Source organism: Coregonus lavaretus, assembly GCF_964263955.1.
Source record: "Coregonus lavaretus genome assembly, chromosome: 29".
Taxonomy (NCBI): domain Eukaryota; kingdom Metazoa; phylum Chordata; class Actinopteri; order Salmoniformes; family Salmonidae; genus Coregonus; species Coregonus lavaretus.
This window is the reverse complement of record NC_140016.1, coordinates 33,895,094-33,918,804: the sequence shown is the minus strand read 5'-3', so window position 1 is coordinate 33,918,804 and position 23,711 is coordinate 33,895,094.

The following is a 23,711-nucleotide window of genomic DNA, read 5'->3' as shown; positions in this document are numbered from 1 at the left end:
GACTTTTATCCACAAGTCTGTTTGGTTGAAACACCTCTGGTGGGAAAATGCACATATTTTCTTTATGCGATTTTATAATATTCGCATGGAGATCTGTCGCCAATTGGATGGAAACCTAGCTATTGAAGGGGCCTAGCGCAGCCCTCGAAAACTGGACAATTTAACTTTAAGGGAAGGTGGGGTGTTGTAGGGGTCATCAAAGCTGTGTCACGGGTCAGTGGTCAGTGACTTGGTTGGCCTTTTAATCCTGTTGCCCTTGATGAGTTTCAAGGAGGGGGAGGTGAGAAAGCGCAACAACTACATCAACAGACCAAGGAATAATTTAACATAATTGACTATTTGGCTCTTTTACCCAAACTACAGGGTGGGTTATTGAAATTGAGTGTAATGTTGAAATTGAATATTGAATCTGTAAATATGACCAAATTACTTAGTCATGCTGATATAAACTGTTTTGTCATTTTACACAGTACATATAGTGGCCATAACATGAAATTAACATCACATGGTGAAGGAATGCCTGACCATAATAGATTTAAAAAAAAAGCAAGACAGGGCCTTTGCCTATGAATTATGACATTTGAGACCAACAGCAGGAGCTGGATCAGTCAACATATCTCTCCCATCTGCAGCTGAGGAATTTGATTAGAACCTGAGGTAATGGTAACCAGGTCAGCTTGTATGCTTCAATTCAGCTCTCGTCTAGTCATAGGTACCCCCAAAATACCCTTATCCCAACCAGATCGCCCGGGCAAATAAACACAGTCAAACATCATTAAAAAAAAATCAACCCTGGGTGGAAGCTGGGGACCGAGTTGGTGTTTATACAGCAAATAAATAGGAGAAAAAGGGGGTTGAATCAAGGAAGAAAATAAAGACTGTACAAATATACAAACCTGAGGAGGCTATTGAGAAAGTATTTCCTTAACAAAAGGGGAACAAATAATAAATGATGGGGCCCCTCTCCCTGGGGGGTGTGACTGGCAGGCCCCAGGGTAGAAGGACGTGGGCATCCCTCTCTCTTTATAGGGGTCATGGACTTAGATCCACTGTGGGAGAAGAAGACCAGCGTCAAAGTACATAGGACTAGTCCCCGAGTCCCTGAGAAAATACCATTACTCTAGCATTGTCTCCATAAGGGAATGTGACCCCATGCCCCCCCTTCCAACCTCTTGCACACAACTTTGCCCTGACCACATTGTGATGGCAGTGGTTTAGTCATGTGGCCTAGGGGTGTCCATCCTGTCGTCAATGTGTTTTTGTGGCCCGTCGTGTCTTCAGTCTCCACTTGGTGTGTATAACTGAGATACTGTTGACAGCCACAGCCCCTCATTTATCCCACACTACCTAGAGTGGGGAAAAAAGTATTTAGTCAGCCACCAAATGTGCAAGTTCTCCCACTTAAAAAGATGAGAGAGGCCTGTAATTTTCATCATAGGTACACATCAACTATGACAGACAAAATTAGATTTTTTTTCTCCAGAAAATCACATTGTAGGATTTTTAATGAATTTATTTGCAAATTATGGTGGAACATAAGTATTTGGTCAATAACAAAAGTTTCTCAATACTTTGTTATATACCCTTTGTTGGCAATGACACAGGTCAAACGTTTTCTGTAAGTCTTCACAAGGTTTTCACACACTGTTGCTGGTATTTTGGCCCATTCCTCCATGCAGATCTCCTCTAGAGCAGTGATGTTTTGGGGCTGTCGCTGGGCAACACAGACTTTCAACTCCCTCCAAAGATTTTCTATGGGGTTGAGATCTGGAGACTGGCTAGGCCACTCCAGGACCTTGAAATGCTTCTTACGAAGCCACTCCTTCGTTGCCCGGGCGGTGTGTTTGGGATCATTGTCATGCTGAAAGACCCAGCCACGTTTCATCTTCAATGCCCTTGCTGATGGAAGGAGGTTTTCACTCAAAATCTCACGATACATGGCCCCATTCATTCTTTCCTTTACACGGATCAGTCGTCCTGGTCCCTTTGCAGAAAAACAGCCCCAAAGCATGATGTTTCCACCCCCATGCTTCACAGTAGGTATGGTGTTCTTTGGATGCAACTCAGCATTCTTTGTCCTCCAAACACGACGAGTTGAGTTTTTACCAAAAAGTTCTATTTTGGTTTCATCTGACCATATGACATTCTCCCAATCCTCTTCTGGATCATCCAAATGCACTCTAGCAAACTTCAGACGGGCCTGGACATGTACTGGCTTAAGCAGGGGGACACGTCTGGCACTGCAGGATTTGAGTCCCTGGCGGCGTAGTGTGTTACTGATGGTAGGCTTTGTTACTTTGGTCCCAGCTCTCTGCAGGTCATTCACTAGGTCCCCCCGTGTGGTTCTGGGATTTTTGCTCACCGTTCTTGTGATCATTTTGACCCCACGGGGTAAGATCTTGCGTGGAGCCCCAGATCGAGGGAGATTATCAGTGGTCTTGTATGTCTTCCATTTCCTAATAATTGCTCCCACAGTTGATTTCTTCAAACCAAGCTGCTTACCTATTGCAGATTCAGTCTTCCCAGCCTGGTGCAGGTCTACAATTTTGTTTCTGGTGTCCTTTGACAGCTCTTTGGTCTTGGCAATAGTGGAGTTTGGAGTGTGACTGTTTGAGGTTGTGGACAGGTGTTTTTTATACTGATAACAAGTTCAAATAGGTGCCATTAATACAGGTAACGAGTGGAGGACAGAGGAGCCTCTTAAAGAAGAAGTTACAGGTCTGTGAGAGCCAGAAATCTTGCTTGTTTGTAGGTGACCAAATACTTATTTTCCACCATAATTTGCAAATAAATTCATTAAAAATCCTACAATGTGATTTTCTGGATTTTTTTTCCTCAATTTGTCTGTCATAGTTGACGTGTACCTATGATGAAAATTACAGGCCTCTCTCATCTTTTTAAGTGGGAGAACTTGCACAATTGGTGGCTGACTAAATACTTTTTTCCCCCACTGTATATGTCTCTCCCATAGCAGGTGGCAAACAGTACACTACCACTCATTCATGTTCTGTGTTTGAATCTTGAGTATTTTGCTGTTTTGAGACCCTGGTTACTTTCCCATTAATAGTAGGCCCTTTTATAAATAATGTCTGTATTTTCTATGGAAATTATCCTAATGATTATAATGTTGCCTCTGATCTAATGATAAGAAGCGGCATTTCTGCATATTTTCGCTTGATTTCCCACCACCTCTACAAAGCGAATCGGTCTTGATCAAAGCCGATTAAAGGTTACTCTTTTTTTCAAGTGTTCAGTTAATCAACTTCAGAAGGGCGTAATGGATGGAGGCGGATAACAGTCTTGACTACGGGAACACTTGTAAATGGGCAGGAATTGTATTGCGCTTTAGCTGTGGCTTTCATTTGCATTACAGGGTGTTAGCAACGTTTTCAGCATAGTGACTTTGTAAGGCCAGGGCTTACATAGATCCATCCATTTTCCTTATTGGACTCTTGGCAGATGGCCTGAAAGGATCATTCGTTCCCTGGAGTTGAACATCGAGGACCCATGTTAAGCCTCATCTTCTACCTAAATGTCCTCGTACCATGTCCTTGCAGTGGATATCCAAGCTTAGGCTAGGATGCTGTGATATGCCTGTATTGCCAATGGAATGCATTTCAATATACACCACCAGTCAAAAGTTTGGACACACCTACATATTCAATGGTTTTTCTTTATTTTTACTATTTTTTACATTGTAGAATAATAGTGAAGACATCAAAACTATGAAATAACACATATGGAATCATGTAGTAACCAAAAAAAGTGTTAAACAAATCAAAATATATTTTGTATTTGAGATTCTTCAAATAGCCACCCTTTGCCTTAATAACTGTTTTGCACACTCTTGGCATTCTCTCAACCAGCTTCATGAGGTAGTCATCTGGAATGCATTTCAATGAACAGGTGTGCCTTCTTAAAAGTTAATTTGTGGAATTTATTTCCTTAATGCATTTGAGCCAATCAGTTGTGTTGTGACAAGGTAGGGGGTATACAGAAGATAGCCCTATTTGGTAAAAGACCAAGTCCATATTATGGCAAGAACAGCTCAAATAAGCAAAGAGAATTGAAAGTCCATCATTAATTTAAGACATGGTCAGTCAATACAGAAAATGTCAAGAACTTTGAAAGTTTATTCAAGTGCAGTCGCAAAACCCATCAAGCGCTATGATGAAAGTGGCTCTCATGAGGACCGCCACAGCAATGGAAGACCCAGAGTTACCTCTGCTGCAGAAGATAAGTTCATTAGAGTTATCAGCCTCAGAAATTGCAGCCCAAATAAATGCTTCACAGAGTTCAAGTCACAGACACATCTCAACCTCAACTGTTCAGAGGGGACTGTGTGAATCAGGCCTTCATGGTCGAATTGCTGCAAAGAAACCACTACTAAAGGACACCAATAAGAAGAAGAGACCTGCTTGGGCAAAGAAACACGAGCAATGGACAATATACCAGTGGAAATGTGTCCTTTTGGTCTGGAGTCCAAATTGGAGATTTTTGGTTCCAACCGCCGTGTCTTTGTGAGACGCGGTGTGGGTGAACGGATGATATCCGCATGTGTAGTTCCGACCATAGGAGGAGGTGTTATGGTGTGGGGGTGATTTGCTGTTGACACTGTCTGTGATTTATTTAGAATTCAAGGCACACTTAACCAGTATGGCTACCACAGCATTCTGCAGCGATACGCCATCACATCTGGTTTGGGCTTAGTGGGACTATCATTTGTTTTTCAACAGGACAATGACCCAACACACCTCCAAGCTGTGTAAGGGCTATTTTACCAAGAAGGAGTGATGGAGGGCTGCATCAGATGACCTGGCCTCTACAATCCCCTGACCTCAACCCAATTGAGATGGTTTGGGATGAGTCGGACAGGCAGAGTGAAGGAAAAGCAGCCAACAAGTGCTCAGCATATGTGGGGAATTCCTTCAAGATTGTTGGAAAAGCATTACAGGTGAAGCTCGTTAAGAGAATGCCAAGAGTGTGCAAAGCTGTCATCAAGGCAAAGGGTGGCTATTTGCAGAATCTCAAATATAAAATATATTTTGATTTGTTTAACACTTTTTTGGTTACTACATGATTCCATATGTGTTATTTCATAGTTTTGATGTCTTCACTATTATTCTACAATGTAGAAACTAGACTGGTACTGTATGTTTCTGAAATACACTCGTTGACTTTTATTTAAGTAAATTTATCAATTCCTTTTCTTCCGCCTCATAAGACATGGAGCCAGAACACCAGAAGTCCAGCTTGAAACCAACAAATGACACGTTACAGTTAATGTAGGCAGCTATAGCCTGGAGGTATGGCTGGTTGTTAGTATTTGGAACAATCTACAAAATCCTTTTCTTGGAGTTCCAGTCATTAATCTTGTCCCAGACACCTATGTCTGGTTCCTCTCAGCATTGACAGACCAAGCAGGTAACTTAAATGTTCCATTTGTTTCAACTTGAATCCCATGTAGCTTTGCGAATACAGTATACATGTTGGTGCCCATCTAATCCCAAATGGGACTTCCAGTTACCTGACGTAAGACATCTAAGCTGAAAATACGCAAACTGTGCAGACAAAAGCGACATGTCTTTAATTATCCGGATAAAAGCTTAGTAGACCTACATAAAGGGGGTCAACATATGGAGCACATTGAGATCCCTTCATTGTGGTAGTAAGAAGGTTATCCACCAATTAATCTCGGAATTATTTTTCCACTATCACCTACAACGGGGGCAGGGCAAGGCTCAAGTGCTCTACATAGCATAGACTCAATCCCTGTTCTATTCAGACTTTTAAAGGAGTCTCTCCCTTCGGAACTTGTTTGATCATGCTCTCCGTAGCCGATGTGAGTAAGACCTTTAAAAAAAAATTAAATACCGCCCCAACAGATCCACAGATGATGGAATCTCTATTGCACTCCACACTGCCCTTTCCCACCTGGACAAGAGGAACACCTACGTGAGAATGCTATTCATTGACTACAGCTCAGCATTCAACACCATAGCGCCCTCAAAGCACATCACTAAGCTAAGGACCCTGGGACTAAACATCTCCCTCTGCAACTGGATCCTGGATTTCCTGACGGGCTGCCCCCAGGTGGTAAGGGTAGGTAACAACACATCTGCCATGCTGATCCTCAACACGGGGGCCCCTCATGGGTGCGTGCTCAGTCCCATCCTGTACTCCCTGTTCACTCATGACAGCATGGCAAGGCACGACTCCAACACCATCATTAAGTTTGCCGACGAGCAGGTCAGAGACCTGGCCGTGTGGTGCCAGGACAACAACCTCTCCCTCAACGTGACCAAGACAAAGGAGATGATTGTGGACTACAGGAAAAAGAAGAGTACCGAGCACGCCCCCATTCTCATCGAGGGGGCTGTATTAGAGCAGGTTGAGAGCTTCAAGTTCCTTGGTGTCCACATCACCAACAAACTATCATGGTCCAAGCACACCAAGTCAGTCGTGAAGAGGGCATGACAAACCTATTCCCCCTAAGGAGACTGAAAATATTTGGCATGGGTCCTTAGATCCTCAAAAGGTTCTACAGCTGCACCATCGAGAGCATCCTGACTGGTTGCATCACTGCCTGGTATGGCAACTGCTCTGCCTCCGACCGCAAGGCACTACAGAGGGTATTGCATATGGCCCAGTACATCACTGGGGCCAAGCTTCCTGCCATCCAGGACCTCTATACCAGGCGGTGTCAGAGGAAGGCCCTAAAAATTGTCAAAGACTCCAGCCACCCTAGTTATAGACTGTTCTCTCTGCAACCGCACGGCAAGCGGTACTGGAGCGCCAAGTCTAGGTCCAAGATGCTTCTAAACAGCTTCTATCCCCAAACCATAAGACTCCTGAACATCTAATCAAATGGCTACCCAGATTATTTGCATTGGCCCCACACCCCCTCTTTTACGCTGCTGCAGCTACTCTGTTCATTACCCATGCATAGTCACTTTAATAACTCTACCTACATGTACATATTACCTCAATTACCTCGACTAACCTGTGCCCATGCACATTGACTCTGTCCTGGTACCCCCTGTATATAGCCTCGCTATTGTTATTTTACTTCTGCTCTTTAATTATTTGTTACTTTTATTTCGTATTATTTTATATTGTATTTTTTGTGTGATTTTTTTCTTAAAACTGCATTGTTGGTTAAGGGCTTGTAAGTAAGCATTTCACTGTAAGGTCTACACCTGTTGTATTCGGCGCATGTGACAAATGACATTTGATTTGATTTTGTTTCCTGAAGACCCCTCATCAGAGACCATTAAATGCCTGGTGGTTTAGCCACCAATAAGAGGTTCCACCTGAGGAGTTGTCTGCCCTGCAATGTTTTACAGTTCTGTTGTAGAAAAATAATCACTTTTTAACCCAATCCCCCCCAACAACATCTGCTGCCAATTTAGCAGGCTAGCATTCCTGCAGTCACTGCTGTTTAATATTCACAGGGTCTAGCTAGAAGAATCCCCACACCCCCTTCTCGATCCCCAGGTCCAGAGTCCAGACACAGTGAAAAATGAGGGGTTGAAAAAGAGCGGATCCGGAGCAGAAGCGTGGTTAACCAGGCTAATTTGAAGGGATAATAATAGCGTTCCCAGAAGGCCTTTGGGGAGTGGAGGTGGAGAACGAACGCAGACCTGACTGGTTACAACCGCACAGGAAGTTTACAACACAGCTAGCTCGGCAAATCAAGATGTATTTAATCATCAAACGATCAGAGAGGAGCTGACGGCCAGGCCCAACTCTGCAGCCAGCCAGAGATGAAGACAAATGTGCAGAGAAACAGGGCGGAGAGGTAGTGCCAAATGTGCACCACGAATTAAGGAGCATATTTTTTTTAAACCCCTTGATTTTATGGGTCTACACCAAACACAACATGTCCAAGGTGCACATTTCATTCTACTTTTGCCAAGCCCCTTTGGCGAAATGGAAGCGATATTGAGTGCTTTTTAAAATGTTTTTAATCGGTTTCATGTGCGTATCCAAAAATAAATGTTGTTTTACCATTGAAAGGACAGTAAAGATTAATGCATTGCAACTTTTATAGGAAATTACTTGAGTGTGGGAGACTCAAACCTTTCTTATAATGGCGTACAGTCAAATTTCCCTGCGTACATAAACACTTTAAGCCAGAGAGCATTAACTCTGTTAATGGATAATTAGTCCAATTGCAGGGCCTTTAATATGACATGACCTCATAAAGTACTGTTGAATGTCTAAGGACATACATACACAGAGTGCACAAAACATTAGGAACACCTTCCTAATATTGAGTTGCACCCCCTTTTGCCCTCAGAACAGCCTCAATTCGTCGGGGCATGCACTCAACGAGGTGACGAAAGCATTCCACAGGAATGCTGGCCCATGTTGACTCCATTGCTTCCCACAGTTGTGTCAAGTTGGTTGGATGTCCTTTGGGTGGTGGACCATTCTTGATACACACAGGAAACTTTTGAGCGTGAAAAACCCAGCAGTGTTGTAGTTCTTGACACACTCAAACCTTGTGCACCTGGCACCTACTACCAAACCTTGTTCAAAGGCACTTAAATATTTTGTCTTTCCCGTTCACCCTCTGAATGACACACATACACAATGTCTCAATTGTCTCAAGGCTTAAAATCCTTCTTTAACCTGTCTCCCTCCCTTCATCTATACTGATTGAAGGGGATTTAACAAGTGACATCAATAAGGGATCATAGCGTTCACCTGGTATTCCTAATGTTTTGTAAACTCAGTGTATAGACAAAGCAGTCATAACCATTTCCATTCCCTTAAAACATTTGTATCTGTTTCTGCTTGTGTCTATGAGAAAGCGTATTCTTCTGGCATACATTCTATTCATATAGTCTCACAGGGAATGCAATCTCTAACGAAAGCAGAGAAGATTTTGGACTTTTGAAATGCAAACAAATAAAGAGTCAAAAATACAGAATTCATATGACATTTGTTACAGTGGGACCTGTTACACAATTATGGGGATATTTGTATTTCGGCGATTTCACTAGCTGTCATTAACTCGCTTCTGGGTGGCATTACAATGAATGCAAAAAACATGAATTCTCTCTGGATTGATTGTGACGCGTCTTCTCTTCATTCCTCTCTCACCACCGCACTCATCCAGACTGCAGAGAGAGGAGAGATGGTATTTCTGTGGTTGACACCCAGGCTTGTCTGATGATGTGGATTATGTGACACCTCCATTGCTCCTCTCCAAAGGACAGCCCTTGCCATGGCAACTGCATAAACATCAGACTCCCTATCCAAGGGGAGGTCTACAGGGAATATACAAGGGCACAATTTATTATAAATAGGAAGGAAAGGAAGGGACCCTGCCGGTGTGCAGACCCAGTGTTCTGCATGGGGAGCTGATGTAGACACATGCTAATGAGAGTATTGTGCCTCATGTTTGCACACACAAATGTCTTGTTGCTGCACATTGTTACACAACCAACAAGAAAGGAAAATAATTTAAGGCAATGTAATGTAAAGCAAGCAGATGCATGGTTTGCATTTCATTCACGGAATCCAACATCGCAACGAACAACCAGAAACAACTGAGATCGCACGTAGGCTGCTTTAATTCAATTATCTAGAATTGTGAGCATGGCACTTTATTTCACTTTGTGTAACAGATATGGTTCAGTGATGACTGACCTTGCCCGAGACCTGAAGACTTGCATATGCTCCACTAGTGAATGCCCAAACTTAAACTCAGCGGGCTAACACAGTCTTGTGGCTCGCAGGTGACTTGGGTTCAAACTCTTGTGAGGACCCGAACATAGGCCTATATCCTGTCATATTTAACTCAACAATGTTCCCTTCTGTCAGTTAGGTGCTGTATAGCATATGTGAAGATATGTTATGGGACCAGACCTACACAAGACCTCAACACATTAGAACATGTTTCACATTACCTCTGCATGCCTCCCATTACAATGGCTTAACGATGACAGAAGCTGTAAACAGCACATCTATGAGGAACAGGCTACACATTTGGATACTGCATGAACTGATGGGTGTTTTCCCCACCAGAACCATAGTATTTGTTCTCATTTGTACCAATTATTTGCTTAAGCTCTGGATAGTGAAACAGAGCATTATGCGTTTGGATTCCAGGCTATTGGCCATATAGCTCTGCTCTGGCTATATTTGACCATAGTATGAACTTTATTATTTATTTTACTCCCCATTAGCTGACGCTTTAGTGACCACTAGTCTTCCTGAGGTCCACAAAACAAGTCTGGGAATGACCCTTGTTAGTTACCATGAATATTACCAGGTCTCTATCTGTCTTTCTGTTGTGGCCTCCTTAAGCTTTTGATTGCTTACCCGACTGTAAGTTAAGTGCAGCGAATGGGCTAATAATGTGTCAGATACCCCAGTCAAGCATAGAGCAGCATTGTTGTCCAGCAGATGTTGACCAAGACTAATTCACAGGGCTTTTGGTTTTGTTTGTGTTTCTCTCCTTCTTGCCTTTTGAATTGTGTTGTTGGCACGTTGCAAAGTCCATGGATAGAAGCCAGCGAGACTAGGGCCACTGCGTTGTGAGGTCCTCCTTACTGCTTACGTCTTACTGGGACCACAGAGCTGCTGGTGGCTAATCAGATTAACAAAACACACACAATTCTTTCAAGCTCTATTTTACCCACTGCTTGTGTTTACATAGAAGACTCATTATGGTAGTCAATGTAACAAATCCTTATACAGTGCCTTCAGAAAGTATTCATACCCCTTGATAATTCACATTTTGTTGTTTTACAGCCTGAATTCAAAATGTATTAAAACAACAACAAAAATATCTCACACATTTACACACAATACCCCATAATGACAAAATGAAAACATGTATTTTTATTTAACCTTTATTTTATCAGGGAGTCATACTGAGACCAAGGTCTCTTTTACAGATGAGCCCTAAATTACATAAATTATAGAAAATACACATATCAAAATATATATACAAAGTGCAAGCAGAAAGACAAACACAGTCATAAAATAAAAAATGTAAGAACATTTTGAAGATTGAAAATGAAATGCTGAAATATCTCGTTTACATAAGTATTCACACCCCAGAGTCAATACTTTGTAGAAGCACCTTTGGCAGTGATTACAGCGGTGAGTCTTTCTGGGTACGTCTCTAAGACCTTTCCACACCTGCATTGTGCAATATTTGCCCATTATTCTTCAAGCTCTTTCAAATTGGTTGTTGATCATTGCTAGACAACCATTTTCAGGTCTTGCCATAGATTTTCATGTAGATTTAAGTCAAAAATGTAACTCGGCCATTCACTGTCTTCTTGGTAAGCAACTCCAGTGTAGATTTGGCCTTGTGTTCTACGTTATTGTCCTGCTATAAGGTGAATTCATCCCCCAATGTCTGGTAGAAAGCAGACTGAACCAGGTTTTCCGCTAGGATTTTGCCTGTGCATTCCGTTTATTTATTATCCTGAAAAACTCCCCAGTCCTTAACGATTACAAGCATACCCATAACATGATGCAGCCACCACTATGCTTGAAAATATGGAGAGTGGTACTCAGTAATGTGTTGTATTGGATTTGCCCCAAACATAACACTTTGTATTCAGGACAAAAAGCTAATTGCTTTGCCATATGTTTTGCTGTATTACTTTAGTGCCTTGTTGCAAACAGGATGCATGTTTTGGAATATTTGTATTCTGTACAGGTTTCCTTCTTTTCATTCTATCTTTTAGGTTAGTATTGTGGAGTAACTACAATGTTGTTGATCCATCCTCAGTTTTGTCCTATCACAGCCATTAAACTCTGTAACTGTGTTAAAGTCACCATTGGCCTCATGGTGAAATCCCTGAGTGGTTTCCTTCATCTCCGGCAACTGAGTTAGGAAGGATGCCTGTATCTTTGCAGTGACTGGGTGCATTGATACACCATCCAAAGTGTAATTAATAACTTCACCATGCTCAAAGATATATTCAATGTATTCTTTTTTTTTTTTATTCTTTTTTTTTTTTAACCTGAAGGTGCCCTTCATTGTGAGGCATTGGAAAACCTCGCTGGTCTTTGTGGTTGAATCTGTGTTTGAAATTCACTGCTCGACTGAGGGACCTTACAGATAATTGTATATGTGGGGTACAGCGATGAGGTAGTCATTCAAAAATCATGTTAAACACTATTATTAGTCCATGCAACTTATTATGTGACTTGTTAATCAAATTTTCACTCCTGAACTTATTTAGGCTTGCAATAACAAAGGGGTTGAATACTTATTGACTCAAGACATTTCAGCTTTTCATTTGTAATTAATTTGTAAAAATTTAGAAAAACATAATTCCACTGACGCTCGGGTGCCGGAGGTTCGACTGTCTGCTGCCCTGGAACCTGCAGTCCCGGAGCCCAAGCCAGTGGTGGATTATTTGCCTGTTCATAGGATAGAGCCACAGCCTGAAGCTGGGGCCTCTCCAGCCCTGCCTGCTAGCACTGTGCTAGGCCCTGCTACCTCCAGACCTTTCAGATCTCACCTCAGGGGACACTACGGCCATCATCTTGGGTGACCCACCAGAAGTCACCCCTGATGTCTCCCCTGACCTAGACGTCCAGTTCCCTGCCACCACGGTAGGGTCAGAGTTCCCTTCCTTCACGCTAGGGTCAAAGTTCCCTGCCCCCACGGTAGGGTTAGAGTCCCCTTCCTCCACGGTAGGGTCAGAGTTCCCTTGCTGGTAGGGTCAGAGTTTCCATCCCTCCTGGTAGGGTCAGAGTTCCCTTCCTTCCTGGTAGGGTCAGAGCTCCCTTCCCTCCTGGTAGGGTCAGAGTTACCTTCCTTCCTGGTAGGGTCAGAGTTTAAGTTTCCTGCCTACCTGGCAGGTGTAAAGTGTCCAGGCTTTGAGTGTCCTCCCCCTCAAGTAGGTCTAGTGTATCCTGCCCCTGCGGTAGGTCTAGAGTTCCATGCCTTCCTGGTTCAGATTCAGTTTCCCTGTCAGGTCTAGAGTCAGCCTCCCTGTCAGGCCCAAAGCTATCAGCACTAGGCTTCCACCCTTCAGCCATTCTAGCTTCGCTGTCTCCAGCCCTAGTCAGCCCACGGTCCTCTGCTCCGCCAGGCTTTCGGTTCCCTGCCCCACTAGATCCACAGGCTCTTCCCTCAGTTGGTTAGCAGCCCCCAACCTCAGTCGGTAAGCAGTAAGCTCTCTTAGTGCTACATGCCAAGTCCCCATCACTAATTCCAGGCCCTGGATCTCCTGTTCTGCTAGGCTCTGAGTCAGCTGTTTAGCAAGGTCTGCAGTCCCTGCCCCTAGCCTAGCATTTCCCAAACTCGGTGAATGTTTGAATCAGCTGTGTAACAGAATGTGCACCCCTTGGGGTCCGAGTTTGGGAAACGCTGCCTTACCCAGTTGACAAAGTTCAGCTTGGTTCACAGTCTACTACCGTACTTGGCTCTAAGCCTCCAACCTTAGTAGTAAGTTCTAAATCCCTGGGGGGACCGCCCGCCTCCTGCACTGGAAGACCTTCCGTCCCTTGCACCTGGGAAACCACCTGACCTTGTCTCTGAGGCTCAACCTGTCCCTACCTTCAGATCCCTGATGAGCCTCACCCAGGGGTTCCCACCTGCTCCACCGTGGGAGCCATCCCCTTCAGCATTGGTGAGAGAGTCACCAACCTCAGCCGCAGTCAGTGAGCTGCTAACGACAGTTGTCGCCGGCGTGCCACATTCCTCCGTCGCAGTAGGCGAGCCACTTCCTCCAGCCATGGCCAGCCTCCGGCACCGTACTCAGCTTCCAAGGAGGCGACCTGCAACAGCTGAGCACCCTACACCAGCTGAGCACCCTGCACCAGCTGAGCCAGGAGTCTTGCCCCGTGATCTCTCGTCAGGGATTGCATTTATTTTGGGAGATTGCAATATATTACATTACAGGATAAATATATTGTTTCAGGTGATAGTAAAACATGTTATGTTTAGTTACTTTTTCCTCAACTTGTTACTCTAACTTTATAGCAAGTCAAGCTTGCACTGCAGAGCAACTAGCTAGTTAGCTAGCTAAAAGCTAAGCTAGTTTGAAGATACCACTGTATCTAGCGACCTCCACCTAATAATTGTTATCAAAAACAAACATCATCACAATAAATGGGTGGCAACTGTCATAATATAACTGGCTTAACAGCCAATGTGTATTATTTAACATTACTATTAAAATAGTACTCAATTATAGGAATGGGTAATTGTTTACAAGTTGCTAGCTATCCCATAAAGCCATCACCAAAAACCACATATTTTCATCTTCTTCTGTGGTTTGGTAACTTCTGTTCTTCGACGGACTCTGGCTGGACTGAAGATGACGTAAAGTTTCGCAACGGAGCCTTCAACCGAAAGGGGGCATTGCGATTCCACTCCATTGTGGACGTATCCATTAAAATGCATGATATCCGGCTCAACGTAACGGAGTGCTCATGGGTAATGTGAACGAGGCTTAAGTGTTGGAAATGTTAATAGGATAAGATTAGGTGTAATATTAGTGAGTGATGGTTACCTTACTGTCTAATGTAACTGTTTTTAAGTAAGAAGTTTGAATTGTTGTTGCTAGCTCTGAGCTAATGCTAGCACTGTCTGGTTATATGTACCCTGTGCATGCTACCTCGTCCAGTTAGTATTGTTTATTCATTGCTACAAGAGTGTTTATTGAGTGCAACTAGCTTACTCATTTTTAAGTGTATTAGCAATGGTTATAGTGGTTACATGCTACCGCTGCAAAGTATAGCCTCTCTCGTGCGCCCGCACATGTGCAGTTACTAATTGACTCAGATAAGATCTTTAGCCAGGCCAGAAAGGGCCATACATCTTAATAGCCCTAGGCTCAGTTCTCTCTCCCTCTCTGGCAATATGTTTACATTGCTGATGTGTGAATATCCCTGTGTTAGCCTGCATTATTATTGCATTCGTTGATATGCTTTTATCAGGGCATATGTTAACACATCCTGATCTCCATTTATAATTTGCATGTCTATTGTTGTATTGCATTTATTTATCTCAATAGCCTCTTGTAAGTGGATCCTAATGATTGTATTGCTCTCCCTTTTTAGAACCACACTTACATAAAACCCTTCTAATGGAAGCAGCTGTGTCTGTGTGGTGACCAAGTTACAGTATGGGCCTCAACCTCACGTTCTAACCGGACAGCACTATAGTGGGCAGAACCAAAACCAATCAGCATTAAGTAGCGGGTGAGGGCATATCCAGCCAACTGCTCAGATGAGCTCCAGGAAGCCGTTTTTTCATGGTCCTAGTTCACGCCGAATTTAGCAACCAACAGTTTTTTTCACAAAGTGTATGGCCTGGTTTTTACATTGTGTTCCTCTTGAAATTAGATTACATTTACAATATTTCAGGCTGTTAGTGTACCAGACGTCATGTTTACACAACTAAAGGAGCTGTTGAGGAGATGACGCCCATGTGGATAAACTTTCCTGGGAAAAGAGAGAAAAGTGATTTGGCTGTTAATGTTCAAAACCTTGGGAATTTTCTCTCCATACACTGTGAGACTATTGAGTTGAAGTGCTTTGACGCGGTGCGATGAACATTATTCAAATCATAGTAAGTGTGTGACTATTACTGTAGCCAAGTTTACAGCTGCGAGTAGTTAACTCGAGAATATTGGGCTTGTCAATATTGATTTCCCAAAAGGTCATAGACAATGCTGAACACAGATATATATATAAAATACTTCTGATATTTCTCAGTAATAACATTGTAATGACTTCCAATACAATGCTAGATTATGTTTGTGATCATGTTATGGTTTTCTCCACAATTTACGTAATGGTTAACACACACGTGACCTTTGAAGAAAAGGTCTAGCTAGCCTGCCAAATAGCCCCATCCAGTGCTACCCTTATCTCTGTATGTGTACATATGATAATCCTCTGTGTTTGTCTGAGCTATGATTGGCTAGGTTTGGGTTGGTCCATTGCCTGATAGCACGCCAGTCGTGTGGCCTTGGCAGTCCCCCGCGGTGGACCGATCCATTCCCCAGGAACCTTGGGAACTCTAAGAACTCAGGGGCTCAGAATGAGACTAGTATCCCAGGTTGTACCTCCATGTTGTGTATCCCTGTAGCACATCAACCACATCCCCTATTCACTAGTGAAATTCTACACATCCCTTGCACAGTCTTCACATTTTGCTGCATTAAATTAACATCTCAAAAGGGAATAAATTAGATGTTTTCCTACCGATCTACACAACCTACTCAAAGTAAAGGAAAAATTATAGAAAATGTACCAAAAAACAAAAATGTATTGTTTGCGTATGTCTTTGATGCACCTTTGGCAGCCATTACAGCTGTGAATCATTCTCAATAAGATTCTACCAACTTTGCACAACATTTATCCGTTGTTTTTTGTCAAAATTGCTCAAGCTCAGTACATTTGGTTGTGAGTCATTGATGGACAGCAAACCTTGTCTCTGATTTTCAAGCAAATTTTCAAGTCAGGTCTGAGGCTGGACCACTCAGGAACACTCAACACCTCTTCGAAAGCCATTTTGTCATACAGGCCAGTAATGTGGAGTGAATGCAATGTTGTTGATCCTCTGTATTTTCAAGTATTGTGGTGGCAGCATCATGCTATAGGAATGCTTGTCACCGCCTGGGACTGTGGAGTTTGTCAGGGTCAAAATAAATATGAAAGGAGCAAAGAACAGATCAAAAGTTAAAGGAAAACCTTGCCATAGTCTTCTGAATACCTAACCCTGGGATAGAGTTTTATTTTTCAGTGCAAAAATTACACAAATGTTAATGCAAAAGACACCCCAGAATGGCTTTCCAATAAATGTTGAGTGTTCCTGAATGGTCCAGTCTCAGTCCTGACTTAATAAATCTGCTTGAAAATCAGAGACAAGGTTGGAAAATTGTTGTCCATCAATGACTCCCAACCAAATTCACTGAGCTTAAAAACATGGATATATTTTGCCCTAAAAGTTGCGCTAAGATGGTAGAATATTTTTCAAAATGTTTTGCAGCTGTAATGGCTGCCAAAGGTGCTTCCACCAATTATTAACTCTGAGGTGTGAAGACATATGCAATCAAGACATCTTCATTTTTTATTTTTTAGTAATTTAGAAAGCTTTATATTATTTTTCTTTGACTTTGGAAATGTGGAGTAGGTTATGTACATTGGTAGATTTTATTTTTGTATGTAATCCATTTTTAGATAAAATGTTAAGGCAGCAAAATGTGAAGCTGTGCAAGGGGTGTGTAGACTTTCACTAGGCACTGTATCTATGCTATCCATTAGATTGGTATGCGTTACTAGCATGCTATGCGTTACTAGCATGCTATGCGTTAGTAGTCATAGCCTCACTATGCTAGCCCTTAGCACCCCAAGCGTGTCTTTTCTTTAATCTGCTCTGTATATTCCTCCCATCTGTGTTTACTAACCCTGGGCTCGGAATGCTAACCAGAGATGTCACACATGCCCAGAGTGGAGGAGGAAAGGAATGTCTTCAGGGTTTGTGTTTGATAAACAATTCTGAGAAAATAATTAGCAGATAAGACACCACTTTGATTAACCACAGGGACTCCAACTTCATATATCGCCTCCGAACCAGTCACAGTTAAAAGCCTGTCTGATATTACCATACCATATTATTTTTTAATCAATTAAGGACTTAAAGGGAGAAATTAGAAAATGCAGATTTACTCCACTGGGATTGTGGGGGCAAGGACAATTCTCTTATATTTGCATATGGCTCATATTTACACTCATGTATACAGTGATCTGCAGTATAAACAGTTTGAGTGGCTGTCTAATACCCTTTCCATACTAGTGAGCCAAGCCAAGCTGTATTGTGCTGGCCTGGTTACGCATCCACCATTGTTGTTGGAACTGGACAATGTTAAGAGAAAATATCTGAGCCAGCACAGTACGGTTCCTCTTGGCACGATTAGAGTGGTTGTCTGCCATAAATGATGCACCTGCCACTGCTGCTGCCTGACTGATGTGGATGTGTGCAGCATTGGCTTCACACTGAGGTGTAGATGGGTCTACACAGTCTTCTCCTTAGTGAGAGAAAGGTGCCAGAAAAGACTGGCTGGGCCTGAAAATGCTGTGTCTGTCAGAGAGAGGGAGAGAGAGATAGAGGATGAATGGGGAGCTGGCTGGTTTCTGGGCCCACTCCATGTTCTTAATCTCTACTTCTCTCGCTCCTTCCCATTCAATAAACAAATATTTATCGGCATGACACTCTTTCTCCCTCTGGTGTTCTTAGCTATCGCTCTTCTCTCTTCTCTCTGCAGCTGGTTTGTGAAGCCTGAGAGTTGACCTGCATTAAGACGTCATCAACAGCCTGACGGTTAAAAGGGGCTGATCTTAGTTCATTTCTTCAAAAGCTTGTTAAAGAGGAACGCTTTGGCAGTGATTTAGGGAAATCTGCTATTACAGTTTTAATAGGGTTCATCTAATCCATGCTGGCAGATTAGAGCTGTCTGGACATCGCCCAAATACTTGCTGCTTCACTTAATGTCTCCATCTCCAAGCTAATGCATTTATGAGCTATATAGTATTCACTAAGGCAACCTGTTTCTGTCTCATCGGATGAATGAAGCTCCAGAGCCAAGATCTTTCGAGTACTACTACACTACTTTCCAAGTAACCTCATGCACTCAAGCAGCTTGAGGTAATGTTGTCATTGTGGGGGAGCACTATCGAGATTTAAAAGCTCAATTTCTCCTCTCCTTTGCTAATGGAGCCTATTCAGGGATTGTGTTTTAAGATCATTGCGTTGACATCTGTCTAATAGGCCACTACAAATTCTAGTCTATCCTTGGCTCTCTCCCTACCTTGTGCTTTGCAAACTCCCTCACGCTTATGGGAAAAAGTTTTTTTTTTGGAATGGTTTAGCCAGTGGCCATCTGACAGTGATTTGCTGATCCTGTGCAATTTCATGATGGCTTTCATCCTCGGAGGCCACAGGGCCCTGGAGAGGCAGCCAATGGCTGGCCTCGCGTCCTGTGCTGTGTGCAATAATAGGTTAGTGAGTGTCGTGGCATCATTGTCTTCAGTTTTTAATGTTTTTGTGCCCTGGCTCCCGCTGCAATCTGTTATATGTTTATTCCCATTCTATTTTGAGTGGGAAGACATCCGGTAAGGACATGGCCACTGTACTCAAGAGTCATTGTTGTGTGATGTGTTTTTGGAATACCGCTAAGTTACAAAGAGAACTGGGGGAGGGAGAAGCTGAATGGGTTTTCATTGCGATGGGTTTTTCCCCCTGTTATTTTAAGGACTGTCACTGTCCCATTCTTTCAGCTTGAAGCTGCCTATATAACTTCATTATATCTGCCCTTCCAGTCATTTTGCACTGTTAGCAGAAAAAAAGGATGAAAAAACACAAAAGCAGGAACAGAGATAGTTCACTGCCTCGTCATGTCCTGATAACTTAGTTCCCTCATTTTGGTCCAACAATCACCCTATATATTGCAAACTATTTAGGAGGAGAAAGGAGATTCATTTCCCACTTCTATCGGTCTGAATTTTGGCCTGTCGGTCTGCATGTCAGTCTGTCGGTCTGTCTGTCACTCTCTTTCTACCTGCCTGCCTCTTTGTTCGCCTGTCTGTCTGTAGCGCCCCGGGTCACATCACCCACAGACCTCACGGTTTCCTGACAGGCCCTGCCTCGGCCCCTTAAAGACCTCTTAATTAACTGGCTCTAACAAGATAATAACATGGCAAGGCTCCCCCTGAACAGCAGCAAAATATTGATGTAAATGTTGTTTTGGTTTTGTGTGGGCTGCTGTGTGGGTGGGGGAGAAAGGTTTACTGGTGTGAGCTTGAATGGTATTCATCAACGGTCTTTCTAGGGCCCAGGATGTGCTATTGTCAGCCGGCAATCTCTACCATGCACACAACTGATAACCTTCGCTTTGGGGTAACACCCTTGCGATCTGACTTCCTCCCTGCCCTATGTTGGTTCTTGTATGTGTTGCCTCTGGGGTTTATAGATAGGCCTGTTTCATGGAACTCAAGGACAAACGGACACCTCAAATGTTGTTCTTGTCTATTGACGTGTCATCCTGCTTAAAACAAACCATTGAAAACCAGCAAGTGTTAATCTTACAAGACTCCCAACAACAACAGAAAAGACATCTATAAAAGGTTATTTGGTTATTTTAAACATGACAGCACAGCACCAGGCCTTGCTCCATTTTGCAATGTCACCGGATCCGCTTGGGGACTCGTGTTTACTGCCAGAAATGTACGCGTAAAGATTGCAGCTTCTGTGTGCATCGGCCCCCAACAACCTCAGGCCTCTCTGGACACCGCTTCCTCCACGCTATTCTGACCACAGCCGACAGACGCACAGAAAGAGCCCTATGCCGTGGGAAGGAATTGTCCTTTTTCCAAATGCCCTCCAAATGTGCTTTTAGACAAGGCCTGGGGAAGGTGACTTTCTCTATCCCCTCGCATCACAAATGTGTAACAACATAATGATGAGAAAGGTGTAGTATGACCCTGAATACATTAGCCTATGGGCCAGTGCACTTGCTTTGTTCCCAGTCTGCGATGTAGGGCTAATGTGGCTGAGCTGTACAATGTGCAGTTTAATCCTGGAGGACAGTTTTGGCTCAGTCAGGAGGGAAATTAGTTCAAGGAAAGGTGCAACATTACCCGGCATCCCCCACCGCAATCTCACCGTACCATTTTAGAAGTGCTCTCTAACATCAAAGGAACTTGGGATGATGTCATAAGACACGTCTCTTCCTACCTACTCTACAGTACATACTCCATTGGAGGGAATCTCCACGTTAAAGGCAGACTCAGCAGTATGACATCATTATCTACTGCAGGGCGATTTCCTCCTTAATGAAATCAACAACAACAAAATTATAATCTTACAAGACTGCAACTAAGAAATTAACATCACTTTATTGGTCAATTGCACACAAGGTCCAACCAAAAATGTACTTCCGCTTTTAACCAAAGCTCTCTGAAAGACACGCATACAGGTTTTGAGAGGTGTGGGGTGCTGTTGTTGTTGTGGGTTAAGTGCCTTGCTCAAGGGCATAACAGCAGACAATGCATCTATAATTTGATACAAGCAACCCTCCAGCTCACTTCCTGCCAGAAACTTCCCGTTGGACCCAGGATTCAAACTGGCAACCATCCGGTTGCTGGCGCACCACTTTAACCACTAGGCTACCTGCCACCCCATTGGCTATTCCCAATGTGGACATTCCCCAAAGGAAGGATTCAAATTATGAAAAGCTGTGGCAGTCTTGGCATATTTGAATTTGGTTGACGTCAGTAATTATTATGATGTCATATTGTTGTCCACCTTTAACAACAGAAGGAGCCAGAAGTCACTCTCTCTCCCAGTCTCCCAGTTTGACCCTCCCCTCCCTACTCCCCTGGCTGTCCTGTGTTTGCGCTGGCCTTGTTTTTATGACCATTCCAGTGATCCGTGGCCTGCTGCAGTGGCTGCTGGTGTTAACACAGCTGAGGTGCATTAGACAGACTGTTGTTCCTGCCTCTTACCTGGCTCCAGGCTCTCTGCTTGCAATCTGCAGTGTTTTCCCTTCATCTCAGAGCAGACACAGACACAACACCACCCCTCACCACATCCAAGTGGCATCTCTCACAGGCTGTTGTGTAGTTAATTGCCCGTGGTGTTGTGTTCTCTTTCGTTCCCCTTGAAGTTTTGACCTTTGAACTGGAGCCTTTCAAGCAGTGAGCAGTGTGGCCAGATCCACTTGATCACAAATGAGTGAGATCTTAGATCCAGTCCAGGAGAGCGAAATAGAGCCTTGGACTGGATAGAATCCACCAGTATTTTATCTGCCAGTGGTTCTGAGGGCTTTGTTGGTGGTATAATGGACCAGCCAACTGCAGTAAAGGGGTTTTTATGATGTGGCAGAAGAAGTGATCCTGGGACTCAGTGCCAAAAGCAGTACAGATGTTCTGCCTCCTGCAGCCTGTCTCCTCTGTGTTCCATAGCCAGCTAGGCACAGCACACTGTGTGCTTCTCCTCCACAGTCGATTCCCCTGCTCTCCCTCGCTTGCCGTGGGGATATTGTCAATAATTAAGAGAGCCACAAGGGACTCAGGGTCTGACACTCATTTCCCATGGTGCCTTGCTCATCATATTCTACTCCTCAAACCTTTTTCTCTCCCAATTGAAGCTGATGCACCTTTCCTCCCCCTCTTCTCCTAGCCCCCTCACCACTTCTGTGATTGAAAAGCAGTGGCAGTGACATGCATTCCAGCAATGACAGTGAACAGACTGGAGCCACTCTTTGTACTGAACCTTGAACCATTCAAAGGGGCCGTCTGGTGGCTGTAACACCCCATTGGTGACGCTCTCTGCCCCGCACTGCACTGTAACTCTATAGCCTCATTGTCACACTCCATATCGCCCCAGTGACCCCCAGACCAATTATACAGCTGACCCGGGGTTGATGACATAACCTTGGGCGGCTTTTGGGGGTGCCACAGCACAGAGGGGGTCTGTCATGCCGTGTCAACTCTGCATGCTAACCAGGCACTTCCCAGAGTGGTCCCACTAGACGTAGTGAAAGGAGAGTGGCTCCGACGCAGAACCTTAGGCATATACCTGAACTTATTCACCCACACACTCCTTTCAGAGGTCTTTTCAAAGACTCTTTTCATGATTGGTGAGACCATGATAGACACTTAATGAGGGTACTTCATAAACTAGATTTGACATTATGTTCCTTTTTTGGTAGGACACTTCACTTTGAGGGTTAAAGTAGTCACTTACATTCCAAGTCAATTGATAGAACTTCACTGGAGTCAGTGATGTCACTTTAATTGAGAAATTTTTTTAAGGCCAAAGAAAATCCTAGTAGTAAAACCCTTTATTCTTGTGATAATAGACAATATTAATAGGTATATGTGTTCATGTGGGTCAATTAAAGGACAGCATCAAAGCAGGGGTTACTGATGTAAGTGGTCATATAAACCAGTCTCAAGACATTATTGTTTTTATAAGCCAGAAGAGAGCAGCTTGAAGCCTAAGGTGACTGTTGAATAATATGCAGATATTTCATGGAGAAAGAGAAATGTTATGACTCAGTATGTCAACTGTTATTGCTTTAGCTGGATTCCTTTAAGATTATCCAGCAGCTGAGTGTAATCTTAGAATCAGGGGGGCCTGTGTAGCAATAAGTTGCATGATTGCTAAATGTTAATACAGCTGGACTTATCCATGATATTCATACTCAGAAATTATGCCATATTAATGTGCATTATGCTCAATAAGGAGTTGAATGGTCCTCTGTAGCTCAGCTGGTAGAGCACGGCGCTTGTAACGCCAAGGTAGTGGGTTCGATCCCCGGGACCACCCATACACAAAAATGTATGCACGCATGACTGTAAGTCGCTTTGGATAAAAGCGTCTGCTAAATGGCATATTATTATTATTTATTATTATTATTATTGAATCTATAGGAACCTGTCCAGGCGAGGTGTTACTTGATGGTCATGGGATTGATATAGCATTCCAACAGAGATGTGGGTGGATTTCTTTGCATGTGTCCTATTACTTGGCTTTGGCTATAGCCACGTTAATACCAGGTTCTTACATGCATCCTTTGCCCTGATCTTGTCCTCATTTTGATTGTGCTCAAATTTTTTAGACAGGTGCAGATTATTAAAAGATGCATTGTGTAGTGATTTTGATCAGATCTTATAAGTGTAACCGGGGCAAGGCTTCTGACAGCCTTGTC